The following is a 15,967-nucleotide window of genomic DNA, read 5'->3' on the forward strand; positions in this document are numbered from 1 at the left end:
TTTTGGACATGTTGATTTTGAGAACCCTATGGATATCCTGATGGAGGTGTCCAGCAGACAGTGAGATAAACCGGTGTGGAGTCAGGAGAAGAGTGAGGTCAGACACAGGCATTCAGAAGTAATTAGCATCCAGGTGAGAGCCCAATCATGGGAGTGGATGAGCTTCCCTGAGACCACAGGGAGAGTGAGAAGATCCTGTTCCCTGAAGACGATGCCTTAGAGAAGAAGCCACAAAGGAGACTGAGATAGAAGGGTCTGAGGTTAGGAAGGGCACTTGGGGAGAGCGGCATCCCAAAAAGAAAGAGAGTGGAGAGAACATTTAAAGACTAAACATGCAGATAGAATTCATTGGACACCACTGAGAGTTTAAGTAAATAAAGGACTAAAGAGTGCACATTTGAAAATTCCTATGACAATACTGACACAAGATTTTGTGAATCTTTCAATAAGTCAGTGAGAGATGAGATGAGGAGGAGGAGTAGAGAATTTTTGCAGAAGCTTAGCCATGAAAGGTAGAGAGAGGAGGTGGTCGTTGGAGGAGCAGAAACGAGAGGTGTAGATCCTGGGAGAGACGCGGGCGAGCTCCTCTGCTTAGGGAAAGAGACAGGCTGAAGAGAAAGCAGATGGAAAATTAATGGACTGAGGTCTTTGAAGGAGTCTGAATAGATAGTTTCCAGGGTACAATGGAGCAATTCCCCTGGAAATGCAAAGCTGGATCCCTTTTCCTGTAGGACAAAAGGGAAAGAGTAGAGATGGATGGAGAGAAATAGAGGGATGGTGGAATCTAGGAAGGGGTGCGGGAAATGGAGAGTTCTTGACTAGCTGGCCTCTGATCTCTTCAAGAGGGTATAAGGATGATCAAACTTGTGGAAAGGGATGAAGACTTGGAGTGGCTCTTAAGGATTGGGCAAGGGAGTGGACCACGGACCTTTGATAGGATTTGGGGTAGAAACTGCTTCAATGCCAATCACTAGACTTTAGTTAAATAATTTAGGGTACATCCATATGACAAACTGCTGCTTTTAAAAAGAATAAGATGGAATGCATACACATTTGGAAAGATCTCTAAGGTGTAGTGACCTTTTTAAAAAAGTAAGTCAGGGAGTAATATCCTCCCAAATATACAAATATACATATGTGTCAAAAAGGGCTGAGAGAATCCAGGTTCCCAACAGAGTGGTTTCCTAGGCAACGAAAGAGGAGTAGGACGGAGCCAGGAAAATTGAACTTTCCTTTTTAAATTGTTATGCATCTTGCCCTTTTGCACTGTTCATCTTTCTTCTTATACAAGGAGCAGGCACTTGTGTATTTTATATTTTTGAGCATTAACACAAGTTACTGTTCTAATTACCCAACGTTTACCTAAAACAACACTCACTCCTTGTAAAAAGTGAAAGTGCTACAAACTCAATTGGAAGTGTCCTTTGACCACAGCCTCCAGTCCCACCCAGGCCCACTCTCCCTAGAAGTAACCTCTGCTTTAAGTGGGGTGAAGACCTTAAAGGACACTTTTTTTTTTTAAGTATGAAGACTATTCCTATTAAAGCTAAAGTGAAACTAAAAACAAATCTGTGACTTTTCCCGGCTGGCCACTTTGTGATAAGGTCACACACAAAGTGACCCGGTTTCTCTAAAGCGCTGTCTTGTCTTGGGTTTGGGGATGCTCTACTGCTTTGAAAGGTCTTTCTGGGCAACTGCAGCATTCTTGGCAGGTGACAGGAGCAAAGGTGTACACGTGGGCACAACATCAGTAACGGCGTTCAAAAGAAGATGCCCAGACCCCCCAGTCCCAGGGCCGGGTGGGTCAATAAGAGACACAGCTGTGGAGCAGGCAGTCACATCTGATTTTCTGGGTGTGGATCCGAGGGTGGTGTTAAGACGAGCTGGTACATTTTTCGCCAATTTCTCCCTTCTGGGTGCATCTAGATGCTTCCTATCCTGAGCAGAGAGCTTTTGTGGTGGAAAAGCTACATGAGACTCGGTTTCTAGAAATTTAACAAAAAGTTCTGAAAAAGAACCATTGAGCTCAGATTGCTGATTTGGGGTCAGAGGTGTGCTGGGGACACTTCTTGATCCAAGCCACCCAGTCATCCATCTGGTAAGGCCGCCTTGCTCTTCCTCGATGAGCCGCTCCATTTCTTCCCTTTTCATTCCCAGAGTGGTTCCCATTAATTGTAACACTTCCTGACGTTCACGTTTTGGTGTTTGAAAATAGTCCAGGAAGAGCTTTCTCACTAGGACTTTCTCTACTTTTCCTTCCATGCTACTTACTAAGTTCATCCATTTCTTTTGCACCTCATCCAGCATTTCCTGTTGGACCTCATTTTGCTTTTTAAGTTCTCCAATTTGTTCCTCCTTTAGATCCAAGACGGCATTTGCTTTCTCTAGTCTTCCCTGCAATGTCATCAGTTTTCCTTCTAGATCGTCTGCCTTTTCCATCCATTCAGCTAATGCCATCTTCAGGTTGGCTAGTGCTCGAGCATACTGCTTTTCTTGTTCCTGGGAGACAGAAAGCTGTAATGCGGTTTCATCTTTCTGCTTCCTGACAACATTCAGTTGTTCCTGCAATGACTCTGCCTGTTCAGTGGCTTGATGGCTTGCCTTTTGCATTGCCTGGGAAGATAAAAGTAGCTTTTCCTCTAGTGTTGTGACTCTCTTTCTTAGTTGAGCCGCTCTGTCCTCTGCAACCAGCACTTCACGGAGATGAGCATCTTCTGACTCTAAAGCCTGGGTATGAGATCTCTCTAGCTCCTGGTGTAAACGTAACTCATTGTCACGTAAATGTTGAACCTCATTCTGTAGGGCACGGTTTTCCATTTGTTGCTGTTTCAGTGCCAACACGACTTCATCTCTCTCCTGCTGAAACAGAACTGTCTTTCCCTGCATGGACGTGACTGCATGTAAAAGCTGGTTTAACTCCCCAGCCTGGCCCTGCTCTTTTTCTTTCAGGAGTCGCTCCAAAGCAAGAGCCTTCTTCTTCACTGCAGCAGATTCGAACTCTTTCTCTCTCAGCATCATAGAAAGCCGCATATTTGTCTCTTGTAATGCCTGGTTTTCTGTTTCCTTTTCCCTGGACCTTTCTAGTATTTTTTCATTTTCTTGTTTTACTTTATACAAATCCACTTCAAAACGTGATATTCTCTCCTTCAGGTTTGTTACTGCCTGCCTCAAAAGTTCATTTTCCTTCACTTCAGTTGTGTAATTTTCACTCAAAGAAAGTAATTCCTCACTTTTTGCGTTGACTAAGAGCTCTTTTTCCTGAAGTAAGTTTTGTAAAACATCTTGTTTCTCCCTGAGCTGCTGGATTTCAGAATCTGTTTCTTCGCGTTGTTTTCTGTCTAGTTCGGAGGTGGCAGCAATCGCAGCAGACAGTCTCTGATTCTCCTCCTGGAGGCTTCTAATGGTTGCCTCTTTTTCCTCCGTGGATCTCCTTAACTCTTCTATCTCTTCTGGGAGTGCTTTACAAGACTCACTCACTGCATCAGATCTAGCTGCCTTCAGAGAGTTGGCTGACTCTGAAGTGAGCGATGATGTGGTGGGAGGCTGTGGTGCAGTAAGGTCAAGTGGACCTAAAAGAACGTCCCTGGCATTGCACAGCTGCTCTAGGCTGAGCTGCATTCGTGCTAATTTCTTTGCCAGATGGGTGACTTGGATTTCCTCCTCTTTATAATTTTGGATCCGGTCAGTAGAGGTCATCCATAGTTGAGACTTATTATCACTGTCCATCAAGACCCGAGCCTGAAGCTGTGGAAGTTCTTTCTGGAGGTGGGCTGACTCTCGCTGCATGTTGTGCACCGCAGTCATCACCTGCTGTGTCCAGTCCTCCATTAGGGAGACCTGCTGCTGTAACGTGTCACGTTCCTGCAGAAGCTCCTCCAGCTGATTCACAGTAACCCCTCCAACCTCACTGCCAGTGCCAGATGTCTGCAAGATTGTCCATAAAGTCTGACATTTCTGATTCAAGGCAGCGATTTCCACGTCTTTCGCTCGAATGATGTGTGAGAGGTTCTGAATCGTCTCTCTAACCATATCCTGACCACTGCTTTCAAATCTCGTGGACCGTTTTGTATTTTCATCTTGCAGTTTCACGAGGTCTGCTTCTTTGGCAACCAGTATGTCCATCATTTTGTGATACTCTCTCTTTAGGTTGCTGTTTTCCCTCACCTTCTCATTGAAAACAGCTAACATTTGTTCCCTTTCCAAAGCATAGGCTTGCAGTTGCTGCTGAAGGTTGCCCACAGCTTGGATGTAGGGAGCTGAAGCTATTCTAGCGTGAAGACGCTGTATCTCCAACTCTTTTTGCTGGATAACCTGAGTTAGTTGACCAATCTCATGTTTGTAGGGCTGGTCAATCTGCTCCGTCAAAGGGACAGTCTTTTCAGTTCGAAGTTTCATCTCCCATTCCTGTTCTTTTCTTCCTTTTCCTAATCTTTCAGTTTCAGCTTTACATAAATCATGCTTTTCACTTCCGTTTTGCATACCAAGACTCTGACCTTTTGCCACTTGACAAATCTCTGAATGTTTTGTCTGCATGAGCTGGGTTTTTTCAGGCAAGTGGGTTTTGATGTGTTTTATCGTCTTTTGCAAATTCTTAATTTCCTCATCTTTGGCTGAAAAGAGCTGAGTGTGTTTCATATGCATTTGCTCACACTGGTGTCTAAGTTCATCCATTTCCTGTTTCTGCTCTTGTAAACTTCGAAGGAGCTGTGTCTTCCTCTGGTTTTGCTCTTCACTCATCTTTTGATGATGTTTTACTTCCTCCTCCAGATGACCTTTTATCACCATCAGCTGAGAGACCTCAGATTCTAGTCGTGTCATCCTGTCCAGGGTTTGAGGGTCAACCACAGGTGCAGTTCCAGTCTGTTCTCTCAGTCGTTCCAGGGCTTCTATCAGATGACTGTTTTCTTCTCTCATGGAGGCAAGCCTTGTGTCTTTCTCCTCCACGGTCTGCTGTAAACTGTCAGCTTTTCTCAAAGCTTGGGTTCTCAGTCTCTCCTCTGACGCTACAATTGCCTGAACGTCCTCCATCTCCGTCCTCCCAGAGTCCGGTGACTCTTCCGCCTTCTCCCTTCCCTTCCTCAGCACATCTTTGGTGAAGTTAGAGATGTGTCCAGTGAGGGAAGCCACACTGCCGCCCACTTGCCCCAGGGAATGGCCTAAGCCAGAGCCAAGGCCGCCAAACCAGGAGGCCATCGCCGCGGGTCGCAGAACTGACCTGGTCCGCTTGGCGCAAAGCGTCCAGCCCAGTCGGCCAGTCCCGCCAAGTGTCGGGCACCGGCGCCTTCGCGAGGCGAAGAGTCCAAACACGCCGAGGGTTCCTAGGCAACGGGGCTCCGGGGTGGGGGTGGGGTGGGGGCGCCAACCGCCGGGGTGGGGGAGGGGCTGCCTGGACCCCGGGGCCTGGCCCGGGACCTCACCAATGGGTCTCCAGTCACCCTCCCCACCCACCCTGTCACCCGGGGCCTCCGCTCACCCCGATGACTTCCCACCGCGCGGTCGGGCCCCTTCTCCCGCTGCCCCAGTGACGTCCCCGGTGCCAGCGCCCCTCCTGCCACCTCGCGCCGGCCGCCATGACAGCCGCTCTGGAGGCGGCCGTCCCCACACGGCCTCCCCCGTGCGCGTGTCCGCGCTGTGAAGAGAGGACCCATTGCTCTGATGTCACCAAGTGGAGCACGCGGTCCGTATTGTCCTGCAGCTGCTGGTTTTCCCCTTAAAAAAATCTGAGGTAAAATTTACACGGTGACCCGCACCCATCTGAGGAGTTCTGTGTTTGGACAAATGTCTACACCTGCGCATAAGCGCGACCCTGATGAAGACACTGACCATTTCCATCATCCCGGCGGGTCCCAGGTCCTCTCCCCACAGCCTCGCCTCCTCCCCGAGCAGCCCTGCAGGGAGAGGGGTCCCCTGGATGAGTTTGGGGGCTCTTGTGATACGGGGTGTCACACCGTGGACACGCTGTGTGTCTGCTTCCGTCAACACGTGTTTGAATCTAGTCAGGGAAGTGAGTTTCACATCCGTGGAGGAAGCATTGATGAGGAAAGGACACCGGGGTCCTAGGGGACCAGAGGCCCGAGCCCGCTCAGCCCGGGGGGTCGTCCTCCTCGGGGACCGAGGACGGGGGGCCGCGCCCTGGGCCTGCCCTGCGCTCCCGCCCCGACGGCCCGGCGGGCGGCGCTGGAGGGCACGCGGGAGGGCGGGGCCTCCAGCCTGGGGAGCCGCCGCCTGGGCCGGGAGGCGGTGGAGGAGCCGCCGGGCCGTCCCGTCCGCCGCCGGGAAGCAGCGGTTCAGCCGCAGGAAGCCGCGGGCCCAGCAGACCGCGGGCAGGCGAGTGTGAGATCTGGGTTGTAACGAAAATTCGGTGGCCTTTCACGCCAATTAAACCACTCCCGAGACACAACACAATATATACGCGGCCAGATTTGTTCTGTGAGTCGCCAGTTGGCACTCGCTTGTCTAGAAGGACCTGCAGGTTAAGGGACCCTGTTACTCTTTTGTTTTCCTGTACCTTCCCCTCACATTACTACGTTCTCGGTTCTTTGGATCTGTTCAAGAGCGCATCCTTTCCTTTACAGATCTGATAGTAATCACCATCCACGTTTCCGTAGTGGTTTAGTTTACCAAGTGCTGTATCAAACCACCGGGCAGGGTTCTCACCTCCCGGCAATGATCATTTCTATTTCATAAAGCAGGAAAAACGGCTTGCCCAGTTCCCACAGACTAAGTGGCCGAGGCAGGACTTGAGTCCAGGGCTTTGGACTCTGGATCCCGTGTGCATCCAGCTACAGAGACGGGGCTGTCTTTTCTCCAGGGAAGGATACTGTTTAGTAAACGTCTTTGGTGCTTATTAAGCTGCTGGGCTAGGTGCTTTGCATGAATTCTCTCACCGCATTCTCACAGCGACCCTACGAGGTGATGGTAGTTATTCCTGATTTAATGATGTGGAAGCCAGAACTCAGAGTGGTCATCAAGCTAGTAAATGGCGGAGCTGTGGATTCAAACCCTGTAAATCCATACTTCATGGCAGCACCTCCTGTACGAGGAACCCTGTGTTTGAGTTATGAGTGATGTTTTCATCAAATCCTGGAGGTGAGGAGTTGGATGTTGCTGTAGTCCAGTGTCTCTGACCAGAGATGGTTTTGCCTCCCAGGGCACACTTGTCAATGTCTGGAGACGTTTTTGACTGTCATGATGTGGTTGGGGTGGTGGGTGCTACTGCATTCTAGTAGATAGAAGCCAGGGATGCTGCTGAACATCCTAGAATGCACAGGACAGCCTCACGGCACAGAAGTATCTGGTCCCAAATGTCAAGAGTGCTGAGGTTGAGAAACCCTGGTCTAGTCCTTCCAGGTTCTGGGTAGGTGAATTATCAAAACCAGAGATCCACACTGTTTGCCTGCAGGGCAGGATGTGTTCTGTTTGGCCTATTCAGTATCTAGGTATGTACGTATGTATGTATTTTATTTTAATTGTTTTTACACTCATTAGCCCATATTTAAAATTTAGGAGTTTTCACATGAATACCTGGATTTCCAGCTTCTAAAATGTTGTAGCCTGGCAATAACTGGCATTGCTTCCGGGTACACGTAGAAGTGGCTGAGCAGCAGCTGTCCCATCTGGGTGGGGCATCAGCCGTCCAGTGCCCCCCAGTCCCTACCCAGCTTATCTTACTCTTACCTTCCTTGCCGACCCCTCCCTGATCACAGAAGTCTAACGACCGTCTCCAGGAGTGGAAGTCTCACTACCTCACGAGACAGCCCATTCCAGTAGGGGCAGCCGTGCCCCGATGGACCAGTCTCGTCTCTCTCCCATGAGACAGCCCTTCCTCTATTTGACGTCACAAACCATCTCCTTACTTTCTCAGCAGTGACATTCTCCATCCCTCACCTACTCTGCTGTTTCCTTTTCCTCACACTCATTTCCTCTGCCTTTTCTAGGACCAGCTCTGAACAGGATTTCTGAGAAAGGGCAGGTAGCTGTGCTTTGCTTCAGTCTAAGCAGATTCCATCCCGCCTCTGTGTAGAGCAGGGATGGAAAGAAATCTGCTATCTTTGCAGCTTCTTCTGATCTGATCTTCTGTGGCTTTTTTATGTACTTGACATATTGTGATGTCCTGGAATATTAAACAGGGTATTTATAGGTGAGTGAAAATGAACCCTGAAAGGATGTGGTCATATAGCGTCCTTTTTATATGTGAAGGCAGCGTGTGATTCTAACCTGGAATTACCTTTGTGGCTGCAGTTCCCAGTGTGGACATGGCCGACCCTTCAGGGAGTGGACATTCAGGTACAGACGCCTAGAATGAGTATGTGCATCACACACTTTTGTCAGACTACAGATGTTTTGCATATATCATTCTATTTCTGTTTCTCACAAGTCAGTAGATGCCATAGTGATTAATCAACTACAAATTCATTTAAAAATATTATTACACTTCTATCTGCTTTGTGCGTGCACGTGTGTGTGTGTGTCTGTGTGTATTTTCTTAATCATAGATATTAAAAATACTACAGCCGCCCAGTCCCTTGTCCAAAACTCTTGGGGTCAGATGAGTTTCAGAATTCAGAATTTTTCAGAGTTTTGAAGAGTAGTACTGTGCATATGCCATTATATAATATCTCCAGCAGGGTCTGGGCAGCAGCCCTTAATCAAACATTAGTATTTCTATAGCAAAATATAGGACTGTATTTCACGCTAAATGGAATACATAAGGATTGTAAATAGCTTCATGTTAGTTCACATCCAGTTCTGTTGCCTGATGAGTTACAAAAAACTTATGTTTTAGATTTGAAAAGAGTGGATAAGGGTTTGTGGACCTGTCTTACTTTTAGTAATGTTCCTGTAGAGAGAGCTTGTGAAATTTTTATGCTTTCAATCATGTTTCCCATACTCCAAAAAGTTGGAAATCACAGCTATATTCTGTAGCAGGGGTCACAGGTGCTCAAGTGCCGGGAGAGGTAAAATTAAGAGGTGAAGTGGGAGATTGGTTATAAGACAACAGGGAGTGCTGAGGACTGTGGTGAACCAGCGAGTCCCTGTCCATTAAAGGGGAAAGTGGCTCTCAGCGCTAGCCACTTGTTGCCATGGTGATTGGGGGTACAGTGTAGCCACATCTTCCCATTTTTAGTGATACTCCAGAATGCTGATTTCCGTGTGAAGTTCTTGTCATTTAAATGTTGTCAGCTAAAAGGAAAAAAATCCACTGGGTAGGCCAAAGAAAAGCCATCTGCAAGCTTGATCTGGCCTTGGGCTGCCTGCTTTGACCTCTGCTTTAGAGACTAATTCTTATGGTGTGAACAGCTGGACAGTAGTGCTTTGGTAATGAACTACTTCTTGAGATGGGGGGACATTTGTTTTATCATGATTCATTGTACTTTACAAATATATGTTTTTGAGTGTAAAATATTTCATAATAAAAAGAAAACATAAAAAAGTTGATAGAGATTTTATTTTAGAATTGCCTTATTTTCTAGCCAGTGGGAAGTTTTCTTTTCCATCTGTGAATTTGAAACTTTCAAGTTACTTATCTTGGAAAAGGGAATGAAAGCCCAAGTTAAAAGGGGAGCCTCTTTTTACAAAGTTTGAGTTCAGGGAGGTTAGGCTATAATGTCCCTCCCTTTCCAGGGCCTTCGTGATCAGAAGTGACATTCCGTATCTGCCTTTGTATTGGACAGGGAAGCGGCCTTGGTCTGGTCTCTTCTCAGACCACACCCCTAGGTGACCTCAGCCCCGTAACACCACCTCGTGGCTGATGACTCCCCATTTCATGCCTCCAGCCCTGGCATCTCTTCATCCCTGCATTGACCTCTGTCTTGAACATCTCCTGTAAATGTCCTGCTAAAACTGACTCATGAACTTCATTCTCAAATTGGCCTCCTTTCCCTGTATTCTCTAGTCTATAGGTCGGCTGACGTTGCCCCGCTGCCAGTTCTGTGAGAAAGGTTATTGGCGCCCAGCCCCGCACTGCAGCAGCAGAATGGAGTAGTGGTAACACTGACTGTGTGGCCACAGAGCCTACGCTGTGTACCGTCTGGCCCTTACTGAAGGAGTTGCCCACACCTGCCCTAGTGCACTGAATGCCACCACACCTACTGGGTCACCTGTCACCTCTCTCCTCCATGTTCTTTATATCCGGGCTCTCACTAGGATCTGGCAATTCTGCCTCCTTAGTGTCTTTTGATTTTGTGTCTGCCTCTTGATGGCCATTCCTCCAGTTACCTTAGTTCAAGCTCTCACTTCTGTTCACCTGGACTCGCTATTGTCTTCCAGATGGCCTCTGCTGGCTTGAGCTGGCTTATCCCTTTTGAGGGATATGGAGGCCTCCACTTTGCTTTGACACCGCCAGTCACCATTTCAAGGATTATAGCCGTTCTTGTCTATATTATTTTTTTCTGATGAATTCTCTGGAGTTTAGAATCACTACATTTGTAGGAAATTAATCTTTATGTAGTCATAGGATTACCAAATTGCCTTCTGAAGTGATAGTGCTGTCGTGTAGTGTACCGTGCAGAAGTAACGTTGCACGCAATGCACGTCATTGTGCACGATGTGATGGATGTCATGTTTCACCATCACCTCAGTAGCACTGGACATTGTCTTTTATCAAATTTGCTACCTATTTTAATTTTTTTTCCACTAAGGTTGAAATGAACATGTCCCTATATTTGTATTTCCTTATGTGAGTTTTCTGCATGTGTATTTGTTTATTTAATTGCCATGGAATTAATGTTCGGTTGTCAATTTCATTGTTCAATTACCAATTCAGTTGAACAATTATCTAATGAGAACTTGTCAAATGCTAGGGGCTGGGCTTAAAAATATACCGAATTCCTAGGGACTTGAGTGAGGAGATAGACATACAAACAGATAATTTGAATATTGCCAGTTGTACCTATTCTAGCAGATCTTAGGTGTTAGTAAGAAAATATTAATGCCATGTCTTAATTTATTCATGTATTTTTCTTTTGCTGAGGAAGATTTGTCCTGCGCTAACCTCTGTTGCCAATCTTCCTCTTTTTTTATTGATGTCGTAATAGTTTATAACATTGTGAAATTTTAGTTGTACATTATTGTTTGTCAGTCACCATATAAATGTGTCCCTTCACGCCTTGTGCCTACCCCCTAACCCCCTTCCCCCTGCTAACCACCAAACTGTTCTCTCTGTCCCTGTGTTAGTTTATCTTCCACATATGGGTGAAATCATGTGGTGTTTGTCTTTCTCTGTCTGGCTTATTTCGCTGAGCCTAATACCCTCCAGGTCCAACCACATTGTTGCAAATGGGATGATTTTGTCTTTTTTATGACTAAGTAGTATTCCATTATATATGTATACCACATCTTTATCCAATCATCAGTCGAGGAACACTTGGGTTGCTTCCACTTCTTGGCTATAGTGAATAGTGCTGCAATGAACATAGGGGTGCATAAGCCTCTTTGGATTGTTGATTTCAAGTTCTTTGGATAAATACCCAGAAGTGGGTTAGCTGGATCATAAAGTATTTCTATTTTTAATTTTTTGAGGAGTCTCCATACTGTTTTCCACGGAGGCTGCACCAGTTTGCATTCCCACCAGCAGTGAATTAGGGTTCCCGTTTCCCCACAACCTCTCCAACATATGTTACTTTTTGTCTTGGTGATTATAGCCATTCTAACAGGTGTAAGGTGATATTTTAGTGTAGCTTTGATTTGCATTTCCCTGATGATTAGTGACGTTGAACATCTTTTCATGTGCCTATTGGCCATCTGTAATCTTCCTTGGAAAAATGTCTGCTCATATCCTCTGCCCATTTTTTGATCGGGTTGTTTGTTTTTTTGTTGTTCAATTGTGTGAGTTCTTTATATATTATGGAGACTAACCCCTTGTCGGATATATGATTTATAAATATTTTCTCCCAGCTAGAGGTTGTCTTTTCATTTTGATCCTGGTTTCCTTTGCCTTGCAGAAGCTCTTTAGTCTGATGAAGTCCTACTTGTTTATTTTTTGTTTTGTTTCCCTTGTCCCAGTAGACGTGGAATTTGAAAAGATTCCTCTATGACTGATGTCAAAGAGTGTACTGCCTATGTTTTCTTCTAGGAGTTTTATAGTTTCAGGTCTTACCTTCAAGTCTTTGATCCATTATCAGTTAATTTTTGTGTATGGCAGAAAAAAAAAAAGTCTACTTTCATTCTTTTGCATGTAGCTGTCCAGTTTTCCCAGCACCATGTTTTGAAGAGACTTTCCTTTCTCCATTGTATGTTCTTAGCTTTTTGTCGAAAGTTAGCCATCTGTAGATGTATGGTTTTATTTCTGGACTTTCAATTCTGTTCCATTGATCTGTGTGTCTATTTTTGTACCAATACCATGCTGTTTTAATTATTATAGCTTTGTAGTATATTTTGAAGTCAGAGATTGTGATGCCTCCTGCTTTGTTCTTTTTTCTCAGGATTGCTTTAGCTATTTGGGGTCTTTTGTTGCCTCATGTGAATTTTAGGATTCCTTGTTCTATTTCCATGAAGAATGCCATTGGGATTCTGATTGGGATTGCATTGAATCTGTAGATTGCTTTAGGTAGTGTGGACATTTTAACTATGTTTATTCTTCCAATCCATGTGTATGGGATATCTTTACATTTCTTTATGTCATCATTGATTTCTTTCAATAATGTCTTATAGTTTTCATTGTATAGGTCTTTTACCTCCTTGGTTAAATTTATTCCTAGATATTTTATTCTTTTTGTTGCGATTGTAAATGGGATTGTCTTCTTGAGTTCTCTTTCTGTTAGTTCGTTATTAGAGTATAGAAATGCAACTGATTTCTGTAAGTTGATTTTGTACCCTGCAACTTTGCTGTAGTTATTGATTATTTCTAATAGTTTTCCAATGGATTCTTTAGGGTTATCTATATATAAAATCATGTCATCTGCAAACAGCGAGAGTTTCATTTCTTCGTTGCCTATTTGGATTCCTTTTATTCCTTTTTCTTGCCTAATTTCGCTGGCCAAAACCTCCAGTACTATGTTGACTAAGAGTGGCAAGAGTGGGCACCCTTGTCTCATTCCTGTTCTCAGAGGGATGGCTTTCAGATTTCCCTGTTGAGTATGATGTTGGCTGTGGGTTTGTCATATACAGCCTTTATTATGTTGAGGGACTTTCCTTCTATACCCATTTTATTGAGAGTTTTTATCATAAATGGATGCTGTATCTTGTCAAATTCTTTCTCTGCATCTATTGAGATGATCATGTGGTTTTTATTCCTCGTTCTGTTAATGTGGTGTATCACATCGATTGATTTGTGGTAGTTGAACCATCCCTGTGTCCCTGGTATCAATCCCACTTAATCACGGTGTGTGAATTTTTAAATATATTGCTGTATTTGATTTGCCAATATTTTGTTGAGGATTTTTGTGTCTATGTTCATCAGTGATATTGGCCTGTAATTTTCCTTCTTGTATTGTCCTTGTCTGGCTTTGGTATCAGGGTGATGTTGGCGACATAGAATGTGTTAGGAAGGGTTCCATCTTCCTCTATTTTTTGGAATAGTTTGAGAAGGATAGGTATTAAATCTTTGTTGAATGTTTGGTAAAATTCTCCAGAGAAGCCATCTGGTCCTGGACTTTTATTTTTGGGGAGGTTTTTGATTACCGTTTCAATCTCTTTACTTGTGATTGGTCTATTCAGATTCTCTATTTCTTCTTGATTCTGTTTTGGGAGGTGGTATGAGTCTAAGAATTTATCCATTTCTTCTAGATTGTCCCATTTGTTGGCATACAGTTTTTCATAGTAGTCTCTTATAATCCTTTGTATTTCTGCAGTATCCATTGTGGTTTCTCCTCTTTAACGTCTAATTTTACTTATTTGAGCCTTCTCTCTTTTTTTTCTTAGTGAGTCTGGCTAAGGGTTTGTCAATTTTGTTTATGTTCTCAAAGAACCAGCTCTTTGTTTCATTGATCCTTTCTACTGGTTTTTTTTTTTTTTTTTTTTGGTTTCAATTTCATTTATTTCTGCTCTAATTTTTATTATTTCCCTCCTTCTGCTCACTTTCGGCTTTGTTTGTTCTTTTTTTCTAATTCTGTTAGGCATAGTTTAAGGTTGCTTATTTGGGATTTTTCTTGTTTGTTAAGGTGGATCTGTATTGCTGTGAGTTTCCCTCTCAGGACTGCTTTTGCTGCATCCCATATGAGTTGGTATGTTGTATTTTCATTTTCATTTGTCTCCAGATATTTTTTGATTTCTCCTTTAATTTCTTCAATGATCCATTGGTTGTTCAGTAGCATGTTGTTTAGTCTCCACATCTTTGTCACTTTCCCGGTATTTTTCTTGTAGTTGATTTCTACTTTCATAGCATTATGGTCAGCAAAGATGCTTGTTATGATGTCAATCTTCTTAAATTTATAGAGGCTTGCCTTGTTTCCCAACATATGGTCTATCCTTGAGAATGTTCCATGCGTGCTTGAGAAGAATGTGTAATCTGCGGTGTTTGGATGGAGTGTTCTCTATATATCTATTAAGTCCATCTCATCTAGTTTTTCATTTAAGTCCCTATTTCCTTGTTGAGTTCCTGTCTGGATGATCTATCCATTGATATAAATGGGGTATTAAGATCCCCTACTATTATTGTGTTGTCATTAATATCTCCTTTTAGGTTTGTTAATAGTTGCTTTATGTACTTTGGTGCTCCTGTGTTGGGTGTATATATATTTATAAGTGATATGTCTTCTTGGTTAACCATTATATATTGCCCCTCTTTGTCTGTCATTACCAGTTTTATCTTGAAGTCTACCTTGTTTGATATAAGTATGGCTACACCTGGTTTCTTTTCTTTGCCATGAACTTGGAGCATTGTCTTCTATCCTTTCACTCTGAGCTTAGTTTGTCTTTAGAGCTGAAATGTGTTTCCTGGAGGCAGCATATTGTTAGATCTTGTTTTTTTTTTTTTGATTTCATTGATTTATTATTAATTTATTGTTAAGCATTTGAATTAATAGAGACTCTGATACGGATCTGTGAATGGTAGAAGGAAAGCTGAGAGAGAACAACGTGGAGCAAGGTAGTAAAGTGTCGGACAGATAGCTTTGCCCTCAGTAGTTTAATCAGTAATTAGAAGCATGAAGCAAATCAGAGCTGGAGGTTCTAACAGGCAGATTAGGCTTCTTCTGCAGGAGCGGAAGTCGAAAGGAATCACACTCTATCCGCAGACAAAGATTTAACAACTCTAATTCCTCAGGATGTCAAGATTGTGAAATTAAGACCGTTATAGCAACAGGATGCTAATCCTTTCCAGCTCTTGTCCAAATTGAGATGTTTGGCCAGCATCAAGACTTCCAGACGAAGATTAGGCATAACCTGATCTCCGTTAATTTAGGAAGTTCGAAACAGGACATAGCTACGGTGAAGCCAAGGGTGTAATTAGGTGGAATAACTAACATCGCTGGATCCACAGGAATACGTCAGTGAGTCATTCAAACCTATCGTCAAAAATATCCTGCAGGGACTGTACCCGATTTTTACTCCCTTTTGCAGATGAGGAAACGGAGAGAATATCGTTGGAAGAAAAGCTGGGTTTCAAAGCCTGGTCTCCTGACTCTAAACTCTCAGTCTTTTCCAGAAGCTTTCTCCCTGAATAGTCTCTCACATCACCCAAAACAGACCTTTACCCTCCTGGTGACTTCTGTCTCGGTCCAGGGTGTCCACGTTCCGTCACTCACTCATTTGAGAAGTGCTTATCGAGTTCCTACTACCAGCCAGGCTGTGTGGAAGAGGGTGGAAAAGGAAGTTAAGACCCTGACTCTGACCTTAGGACATCTCTGGCTGGTGGGGGAGGTAAGGCAAGTCCAATAGTGGAAACAGAACAGTGGCAGGCAGCTCTCAAACATCGTGCTTGGAACAGCACAGGGGTCAGGGTCACCGCAGAGCAGAGTGATGGCCTCTCCAATCCAGGACCCACACGGGCGCCCATGTACAGGCACAGGTGGCAGTCACCTTTTAACAG

General features: G+C 44.3%; 1 pseudogene; it reads right to left on the bottom strand.

Moving 5' to 3' along the window:
* Positions 1-234: 234 nt before the first annotated feature.
* Positions 235-5,212, bottom strand: LOC147913601 (thyroid receptor-interacting protein 11 pseudogene; annotated as a pseudogene).
* Between the last annotated feature and the right edge of the window lie 10,755 nt (positions 5,213-15,967).

Source organism: Ceratotherium simum, chromosome 26, assembly GCF_057802395.1.
Source record: "Ceratotherium simum simum isolate JZ-2026a chromosome 26, ASM5780239v1, whole genome shotgun sequence".
NCBI lineage: Eukaryota > Metazoa > Chordata > Mammalia > Perissodactyla > Rhinocerotidae > Ceratotherium > Ceratotherium simum.